Source organism: Narcine bancroftii, chromosome 1, assembly GCF_036971445.1.
Source record: "Narcine bancroftii isolate sNarBan1 chromosome 1, sNarBan1.hap1, whole genome shotgun sequence".
Lineage (NCBI taxonomy): Eukaryota > Metazoa > Chordata > Chondrichthyes > Torpediniformes > Narcinidae > Narcine > Narcine bancroftii.
In genome coordinates, this window is record NC_091469.1 from 131,371,854 (window position 1) to 131,382,864 (window position 11,011).

Consider the following 11,011-nt stretch of genomic DNA (forward strand, 5'->3'; position numbering starts at 1 on the left):
TTTCCGTATCATGTCAGATGTTGGAGAAATATTGAGTTAACTTTTATTGAATTTAGCCTGTTTAATCAGATAATGATACTGACACATTATCTATAAACCGATCTATAAATGGTTTGCTTCGGATTTTTGTTTGTTATCAGCATCTCTTGCCTCTCTTTCAATGTTCAGCAATAGTCAGCAAGCATTATTAGATTCTAGTTGCCCTGATATCACTTTTGCATGGTCGCAATATCCTGGTGAAACCTTTCACCACATTCATCACTGACTGCACTAAGATCCGCAGGGAAGTAGTCCAAGTGCAAATATATGAAATGAATTTTCAGTGACGTTTCAACTTCATGATTTAATCTGCTTGAAGTTTGTTAAAAGCAAGAGAGAAAATCACAAAATTCAGTTATATCTAAAAGACAGGAAAACATCAAAGAAATTTTGGTGATCAGTCATCCATAAAATACACCCGAATGAGTTCAGGAAGCAAAATCTTCATTGTCCATTGTAATGATAGGTTCTGCGCAAGACAGGCTAATCAATGTGTTAATAATATTAGGTCCTGATCACTGTGTCAATAACCACAGGTCCTGTCCAACACAGACTAATCATTTGTTGTTTCACACCGCCAGAAAGGGATCAGCGAGTGAACTCGGCTGGGCTTCAAGGCTACTTCTGACCTAGGTCTCAGGGGGTGGGGGAGGTGCTTACCTTGTAGCATGTGGAGATGAAACCACGTGATTCATTTTGGGGAAACCTCTTCTGATGGTGTCACCAGGTGCAGTCCGCATCCCCCGCACCCGCCTTGTGACACCAGTGGTTATGTCCAGCATAGGCTGATCAGTGTATCAAAAATCCTAGCTCTTGTCCAACATAGATTAATCTATGAGTCAATAATCACAGGTCCTCTACAACACAGACTGACGAGTGTGTTAGAAATCACAGGTTCTGTCCAATACAGACTGATCAATGACAATATTCACAGGTCCTGTCCAATACAGACTGATTAGTGGTCATAAACACTGGACAAAAAAAAGTCTTTTCAAAAAGTTCACTTCCTGAATAAAAATAAGGGATTAAGACAGACCACTTCATGCTGAACATAAAGATAATTTCAGATTTGCTACATCATGTAGGAATTTGGAGAAATATTAAATGAACTTTTATTGAATTTACTATGTTTAATCAGATAACAAGGCTGACATTACATTAGTTCATCTGATCTATGAATATTTTGCCGCTGATTTTCAATTGTAATCAGCATCTGACGCCCTTTATGCCCAATAATAGTTGGCCAGTATTATTGGATTCCAGGTGCCCTGATATCTCTTTCCCATGATCGTAATGTCCTGGTGAAATTATTCATCAGTGACTGCACCAAGATCAGCAGGGAAGCGTCCAAATGCGATTGCAGAAAATTAATTGTCAATTACATGTTAAACTTCATGCTTCAGTCTACTTGAAGCATATTAAAAACATGACAGGAAATCATAAAAATAGATTATATCAAAATGTCGGTGCAAGATGGGATAATTTTAAGGTGATTTTCATGATCGGTGGTCCAAAATCCATAAAATACACCCAGAAGTGCTCAGAAAATATAATCTTTGTCCATTGTAATCACAGGTCCTGATTGGTGTGTCAATAATCACAGGTCATTTAACACGGCCTCATCAGTGATAATAATCACAGGTGCAGTCCAACACAGACTGATCGGTCTCATAAACACTGGACAAAAAAAGTATTTTGAAAAAGGTCACTTGCTGAAAAAAAATAGGGGATGAAGACAGACCACTTCATGCAGGTCCTGTCCAACTCAGACTGACAAGTGACAATAATCAAAAATCCTGTCCACCACAGACTGATCAGTGACAATAATCATAGGTTAAAAATCACATGTCCCATCCCACACAGACTTGCCAGTTTCAATATTTTTAGGTTCTCTCAAAAATACACTGATCAATGTGTCAATAATCACAGGTCCTGTCCAACATGGGCTGAAATGTGTGACAGTATTCACAGGTCATCTCGAACACAGACTTAACAGTGTGTCAATAAACACAGATTCTGTCCACCACAGACTGCTCAGTGTGTCAAAATTCCTAGCTCTTGTTCAACGTAGACTAATCTGTGTGTCAATAATCACAGGTCTTCAACAACACAGAACGACCAGTGTGTGAATAATAAACAACACAGAACGACCAGTGTGTGAATAATAACATGTCTTGTCCATCACAGACTGATCAGTGTGTCAATAATTACAGGTCATTTCCAACACAGACTGATCAATGACAATAATCACAGGTCATTTACCTCACAAACTCAACAGTGACAATTATCACAGGTTCAGTCCAACACAGGGTCATAAACACTGGACAATTTTTTCTTCAAAAGGTTCACTTCCTGAAGATAAATAGGGGATTAAGGCAGACCACTTCACACTGAACACAAAAACATTAAATGAACGTTTTATTGAATTTAGCCTGTTTAATCAGATAATGATGTTGACACATTGTATTAGTTCAACTGATCTGAAAATGTTTTGTTTCTGATTTTCAGTTGTACTCAGCATCTGATGCCTGTTATGTCCATCATTAGTCAGCCAGCATGATTGGATTCTAGTTGCTCCGATACCACTTTTCCATGGTCGCAATGTCGTGGTGAAACCTTTCACCATGTTCATCGCCAACTGCACCAAGATCAGAAGAGAAATCCAAATGCAAATGCAGAAAATGAATTTTCAGTAACATGTTGCTCTTCATGCTTGAAGCATGTTCTTTTTCAATATTTTTATTAACATTGAAATTTCACATCCAAAAATACAGGGTACATATGTTAAAATTCAAAAAGATACATTACACTTAAATCATATCATTACATCCAAGGAACCCCACATTTTAATCAAACAGGCTATATTGGATTGATATTATATTATTTTATTATTTAAAAAAAGGAAAATCTAAACCATTGGTTCTCAATATTTTTCTTTCCACTCACATACCACTTTAAGTAATCCCTATGCCATCAGTGCTCTGTGATTAGTAAGGGATAGCTTAAGGTGGTATGTGAGTGGGAAGGGAAGGTTGAGAATCACTGCTCCACACTGCTCTATGTTACTGAAATATTTTGTTGGAGAAAAAAATGTAATTGGCCCATTTCCTTTGGAGTTATGAAACCGTGCACATGACAAGTCAATTAGTATGATTAAAACAGTGGTCTGCAGAGATCAAGGGAACGATGGGAGTGCAATTTAGGTGTTGCAATATCAGAACAATCCTGGTCTGAATGGTGTGTGCACAGTGTAACTTCAACTATTAATGTGAGATATGGGCTGGTTCAATAGAATTTTTTTACATCAGCTGTCTCTCACTCCACAGAAGTTGCACAAATCTAAGCTAGAAATACCAGAATTGTGTTTTAGATGTGAAATAGAGGAAAGAACATTCTTTTATTCAACTTGGTCATGTGTGAAGGTTAATCCTTTTTGGCAAGAAATTTCTGAAGTATTAACAAGAATTTCAAGGGTGACTTTTCCAGATGATCCAGAACTTTATTTGTTAGGCAATTTTATAGACAGAATTTCAAATTTGTTTGTTAAAATTGCACTAGCTGTGGTCAAAAAATATACGGCACTCAAATGGAAGTCAGACTCTCCAGTTATCTTGGCGAGGTGGATAACAGAGACCTATATACCAATTCAAAAGTGATCTCTCCCTGAATCTTGAGGTTAATCTAAATTGTGAGCTCTGACAGTGTACAAAAAGGTATTTAACAAAGGGGGAGGGAAAACAGAAGGGGGTAGAGTTAGGGTTTTTGTATGTGTGTTTTTTTTTGCTTTATACAAAAATTAATAGGTCTAGAATCATCTACATTAACATCATGATAAGCTGTGGAAATTCTCTGAGGTGCATCTGGAAATAAATTCTCAAATTTTAAAAGTAGCTGTCTCATTTTTTTACCCCTTTCTGAAGTTTGGAGATGATCCAAATTTGTTTCCAGGTCTTGCAAAACCATGGAAATTTCCCAGCCACGGGCTTATCAATTATTGTATCCCATGACCTTCTCTGAAATTTGTTTTTCTGGTCTCCTCATTATCCTGGTTGATAACCATCACCTCTGGTGAAAGTTTAGTCTCATTGTGAGACATCTGCTCAAAATATGGCTTAATCACATTTACAGGACAGACTTCAGTTTCTTGTCTATGATTAGGTATTTCAATAACATAAGTGGCCGCATTAATTTTAGACTTAACTTCATACAGTCCTGAAAACCTAGCCCTAAGAGGATTTGAATGTGTAGGAAACAGAACCAACACTTTGTCAATATGTTTAAAATTTCTCATTTTTGCCTTGCAATCATACCAAACCTTCATCTTCTGTTAAGTAGCCTTTAAATTCTCCTTTGCCATTTCATAAGCTTTATGCAACCAATCTTTAAATTTAAAGGTATAATCCAACAAATTTAAATGCATATCATTATTAACCCACTGTTCCTTTAATAACATTAATGGACCTCTCACCTCATGTCCAAAAATCAAGTCAAATGGACTAAAACCAAGTGAGTCTTAGACAGACTCCCTCACTGCAAATAAAAGCAAATGAACCCCTTCATCCCAATCTTTTTTATTCTCAAAACAATAAGTTCTCAACATGTTTTTCAGAATTGAATGGAACCTCTCCAAGGTCCATTGACTCTCTGGATGATATGCAAAAGATACAGTCTGCTTAACTCTCAATTCATAAACTACTTGCTAGAATAAGCCTGACATAAAATTACTCCCTTGATCTGACTGAATTTCTTGAGGCAGGCCAATCAAGGTGAAAAACTTTAACAAAGCCTCCACAATTGACTTTACTTTAGTGTTTCTCAGAGGAATGGCCTCTGGAAACCTTGTGAGTGTGTGTGTGTGTGTGTGTGTGTGTGTGTGTGTGTGTGTGTGTGTGTGTGTGTGTGTGTGTGTGTGTGTGTGTGTGTGTGTGTGTGTGTGTGTGTGTGTGTGTATGTGTGTGTGAGAGAGAGAGAGAGAGAGAGAGCTCTTGACAGTGTCAGCCTGCAGAAGTTGCTGGGACTGGAACAGGACAAGCTGGCAAGCTTATGGAAGACAGCCTGGTCGAAGCCCTTGTGGGTTCATGCAAGAGGAAAGGAATGGCTGTCTAATGTTTCACTTGGAATAAGAGAAACAAAAAGGAACTCTGTAGTGACCTGAAAGAAAGAGGTTATCACCTGAAAATATCAGGTTTCATCAGCAAGACAATGAGGTGACTGATGGAAGTACATCAGTGGTGGATGTTCTAGAATAATAAATCTCTCTCTGAAAACTGACAAGAACCTTCCTGAGTGGTAACCATTTACCTTTCGAGCACCAAAGCCTGGTGAACTTTATAAATGTTAAATTCTGTGCACAGTATTAGAATTGCCTGCAACTAGTGAACTTGGAGAAGTGAGAAGTGAGATTAGAATGTGAACCAAGGAACTTTTCTGAACTTACACACAAATTACATATACGTGCGCTTAGAATTTTAAGGGGGTTAAGTAAGTTAATAATAGATAAGTTAAAGATTGATTCTGTTTTCATGCTTAAAGATAATTAAAAGCAACTTTTGTTTAAGTAACCATTTGTCTTGGTGAATATCTATTGCTGCTGGGTTTATGGGTCCTCTGGGCTTGTAACAACAACCAGTTGTTTAAAGGATGCAAAATAGTTGCCAATAAAAAGGTCTTTAAAACATTTAATATCGAATCTATGCCACTCATTAAAAGCTGAGTCTTGCAAAGAAGGTTGGAAAAGATGATTGGATATAATTGGGATAATAAAAGAAAAACTGAAATCCAAAAACATTCTATATTGTGCCCATATTCTCAAACTGTTTAATGATTGGCTTGTCAGTTAATTTATATAAAGAAGATAGAGAAGAACCAAGAATTGCCAAGGAAAAATCCTTAGTAAAAGTTAGTTCCATTTCTACCCATGTGGGACATTCAACTTTATTATGAAATTGCAACAAAAGAATCAAATTATGTATATAGATCACCCAATAATAAAATCTAAAATTAAGACATGCCAAACCACCATTCCTTTTTGATTTTTGAAGATTGATTTTATTCAAGTGGGGACATTTTCCTTGCCTTATATAAGAAGATAAACGTGAATCAAGTGAATAAAAAAAATTGCTATGGATTGGAAAAGATACATTCATTTTAATAGAATTAATATGACAATCATAGAAACTGACAAAGGAGGCCATCTCGTTAGAGACAATTTAACATGTTTAAGTAAAGTAGAAAAAAAAATCCCTAAAAAGATGTTTAGAGTTCTTGATCATTGTAATACAAAGATAAGTAATTTGATCTTTCACAATCTTAAAAGGGAAATTAAGGGTAAAGATTCACTTTTATGCAGATTCACCTTATACCCTGAGAATTGAGATATAACAGATAAATAATTGTAAAGAAGTCTCTGGATTAGATATATAAAAAAGATAATCTGCATATAAGGAAACCTTATGTTCAATACCTTTCCAATAAATCCCTGAAAAATATTTACACTCACGAAAGGCAATTGCTAACAGCTCTAAGACCGTCAAAAAGTAATGGACTTAAAAGACAGCTTCGATAAGTACCCCATTGAAGATTAAAAGGTTTTGATTGTGAGCTAGTAAGGACAGAAGCATTAGGACATAAATTTAATAATTTAATCCATTTTCTATAACATTGTCCAAAGTTTTTAAAAAATCAGAATCGCAAATAAATAACCCTATTCTACTCAATTAAAGGCTTTCTCTGTGTCTAATGAAAGGATGCATTCAGGAACAGGAGTGGAGGATAAATATAAAATATTCATTAAACATTAAATATTTCATTTTATTAAAATAAGAATAATGATTTTTAATGAAGCCAGTCTAATCATCAGAAATAATTAATGGTAATATATTCTCTAGTCTATGGGCCAACACTTTAGCCAAGATCTTCATATCAACACTGCAATAAGAGAGATGCAAGCTTCATCGAAAGATACTGGAAAAGTATAACCATATTATATACATATTATATACATATTATAACCATATTATATACATATTATATACATATTATAACCATATTATATACATATTATAACCATATTATATAATATTATATACATAACCATATTATATACATATTTTTCTTTGGCTTGGCTTCGCGGACGAAGATTTATGGAGGGGGTAAAAAGTCCACATCAGCTGCAGGCTCGTTTGTGGCTGACAAGTCCGATGCGGGACAGGCAGACACGATTGCAGCGGTTGCAAGGGAAAATTGGTTGGTTGGGGTTGGGTGTTGGGTTTTTCCTCCTTTGCCTTTTATCAGTGAGGTGGGCTCTGCGGTCTTCTTCAAAGGAGGTTGCTGCCCGCCAAACTGTGAGGCGCCAAGATGCACGGTTTGAGGCGTTATCAGCCCACTGGCGGTGGTCAATGTGGCAGGCACCAAGAGATTTCTTTAGGCAGTCCTTGTACCTTTTCTTTGGTGCACCTCTGTCACGGTGGCCAGTGGAGAGCTCGCCATATAACAGGATCTTGGGAAGGCGATGGTCCTCCATTCTGGAGACGTGACCCATCCAGCGCAGCTGGATCTTCAGCAGCGTGGACTCGATGCTGTCGACCTCTGCCATCTCGAGTACTTCGACGTTAGGGGTGTAAGCGCTCCAATGGATGTTGAGGATGGAGCGGAGACAACGCTGGTGGAAGCGTTCTAGGAGCCGTAGGTGGTGCCGGTAGATGACCCATGATTCAGAGCCGAACAGGAGTGTGGGTATGACAACGGCTCTGTATACGCTTATCTTTGTGAGGTTTTTCTTTTATAAGAAATATACATATTATATACATAACCATATTATATACATATTATAACCATATTATATACATATTATATACATAATCATATTATATACATATTATATATACATATTATATACATGTACATATTATAACCATATTATATAAATATTCTTTGCTGATCGTTGTGTGTTTCTTCAGGTGATTGTTTTTCCAGACTCTTTTGTGTAGTCTTCCAAAGGCGATATTTGCCTTGGCGAGTCTGTTGTCTATCTCATTGTTGATCCTTGCATCTGATGAAATGGTGCAGCCAAGATAGGTAAACTGGTTGACCGTTTTGAGTTTTGTGTGCCCGATGGAGATGTGGGGGGGCTGGTAGTCATGGTGGGGAGCTGGCTGATGGAGGACCTCAGTTTTCTTCAGGCTGACTTCCAGGCCAAACATTTTGGCAGTTTCCGCAAAGCAGGACGTCAAGCGCTGAAGAGCTGGCTCTGAATGGGCAACTAAAGCGGCATCATCTGCAAAGAGTAGTTCACGGACAAGTTTCTCTTGTGTCTTGGTGTGAGCTTGCAGGCGCCTCAGATTGAAGAGACTGCCATCCGTGCGGTACCGGATGTAAACAGCGTCTTCATTGTTGGGGTCTTTCATGGCTATATACATATTATAACCATATTATATACATATTATATACATAACCATATAAAGATGCTTAAATGAGTCATTAAACACCAAATTTAATTGAGGCACAAGCAATTTAGAAAAAAGATTTTAAAAATTCTACAGGGTACCCATCAAGTCCTGGAGATTTACCTGACTGTAATGAAGAAATAGCTAAAAGTATTTCCTCTTGTGAAATAGGTTCCTGCAAACTGATGAGATAATTCTGAGATAACTTGGGAATATTTAAGTGGTCCAAAAAGTCCATTATTAGGCTTTTGTCATTATTAGATTCAGAAGTATACAATCTCAAATAGAATTCTCTAAATGTATTATTTATTTTGATGGTAACATTACCATCAAACATCCAAATCTTAGTAAATAGTCTTTAGCAGCAACTCCTTTCAATTAATTAGCCAAAAGCTTACCAGATTTTTCATTGTGTATGTGAAATTGATTTTTACTCCCCAAAAGTTGCTGTTCAATGGGATAAGTAGAAAGGAGATAAAACTTAGCCTTAAATTCAACTCTGTTTTTATTGAATTCAGGGTTTTTAACTTGGGGATTATGACAGACCACGCTGAACACAAAAATAATTTCAGATTTGCTGCATCGTGCTGGAAGTTTGAGAGACATTAACCTTTTATTGAATTTAGCCTGTTTAATCGCATAATAATGTTGACACATTGCATTAGTTCAACTGATCTGAAAATGTTTTGTTGCTGATTTTCAATTGTAATCAGAATCAGGGTTTATTGTCAAGAACAAGTCATGAAATTTGATGTGTTGCGGCAGCATCATAGAGCAAACATACTATATACATATTCTTTGGCTTGGCTTCGCGGACGAAGATTTATGGAGGGGGTAAAAAGTCCACGTCAGCTGCAGGCTCGTTTGTAGCTGACAAGTCCGATGCGGGACAGGCAGACACGATTGCAGCGTTATTTTATCATATTATATACATATTATATACATAACCATATTATATACATATTATATACATATTATAACCATATTATATACATATTATATAGATAACCATATTATATACATATTATAACCATATTATAACCATATTATATACATAACCATATTATATACTGTTAGGTCTGCTTTGTTCATGAATGAGTGAGTCAAACACCAGACTGAGTCGAAATCAAGGTTCTTTGTTCTTTATTGCCGGATTGTAACACTTGCAACTAACAGTGTTAGTTGGAGAAGGCGCATTCTGCTGTTATCAGCAAGTGGTGTTTTTTATATACCTTAGGATACGCCTCAAACCGTGCATCTTGGCGCCTCACAGTTTGGCGGGCAGCAACCTCCTTTGAAGAAGACCGCAGAGCCCACTTCACTGACAAAAGGCAAAGGAGGAAAAACCCAACCCCCAACCCCAACCAACCAATTTTCCCCTGCAACCGCTGCAACAGTGTCTGCCTGTCCCGCATCGGACTTGTCAGCTACAAACGAGCCTGCAGCTGACGTGGACTTTTTACCCCCTCCATAAATCTTCGTCCGCGAAGCCAAGCCAAAGAAAGAAAAGAAGGATACGTACTTAGTAAATTATCATACCATGACATTGTCCAATGAATAAACTGTTGCTGTCCCTCTCTGCTAGCCTCCTGCACATCAATTTGTCATCCCCACTCTTATCTTGAGAGTACAAGGTCACAACTGCATCTTGTTACGGCCCAGCACTGGGTGACTCCCTCTACATTCCCAGCTCATGATGTTTTTACCTAACAATACATATTATATACATATTATAACCATATTATATACATATTATATACATAATCATATTATATACATGTTATATATACATATTATATACATGTACATATTATAACCATATTATATAAATATTCTTTGCTGATCGTTGTGTGTTTCTTCAGGTGATTGTTTTTCCAGACTCTTTTGTGTAGTCTTCCAAAGGCACTATTTGCCTTGGCGAGTCTGTTGTCTATCTCTTTGTCGATCCTTGCATCAGATGAAATGGTGCAACTGAGGTAGGTAAACTGGTATACCCACGCTCCTGTTTGGCTCTGAATCATGGGTCCTCTACCGGCATCACCTATGGCTCCTAGAACGCTTCCATCAGCGCTGTCTCCGCTCCATCCTCAACATTCATTGGAATGACTTCATCACCAACATCGAAGTACTCAAGCTGGCAGAGTCCGCAAGCATCGAATCCACGCTGCTGAAGATCCAACTGCGCTGGGTGGGTCACGTCTCCAGAATGGAGGACCATCATCTTTCCAAGATCGTGCTATATGGCGAGCTCTCCACTGGCCACCGTGACAGAGGTGCACCAAAGAAAAGGTACAAGGACTGCCTAAAGAAATCTCTTGGTGCCTACCACATTGACCACCGCCAGTGGACTGATATCGCCTCCAACCGTGCATCTTGGCGCCTCACAGTTCGGCGGGCAGCAACCTCCTTTGAAGAAGACCGCAGAGCCCACCTTACTGACAAAAGACAAAGGAGGAAAAGCCCAACACCCAACCCCAACCAACCAATTTTTCCTTGCAACCGTGCCTGCCTGTCCCGCATCGGACTTG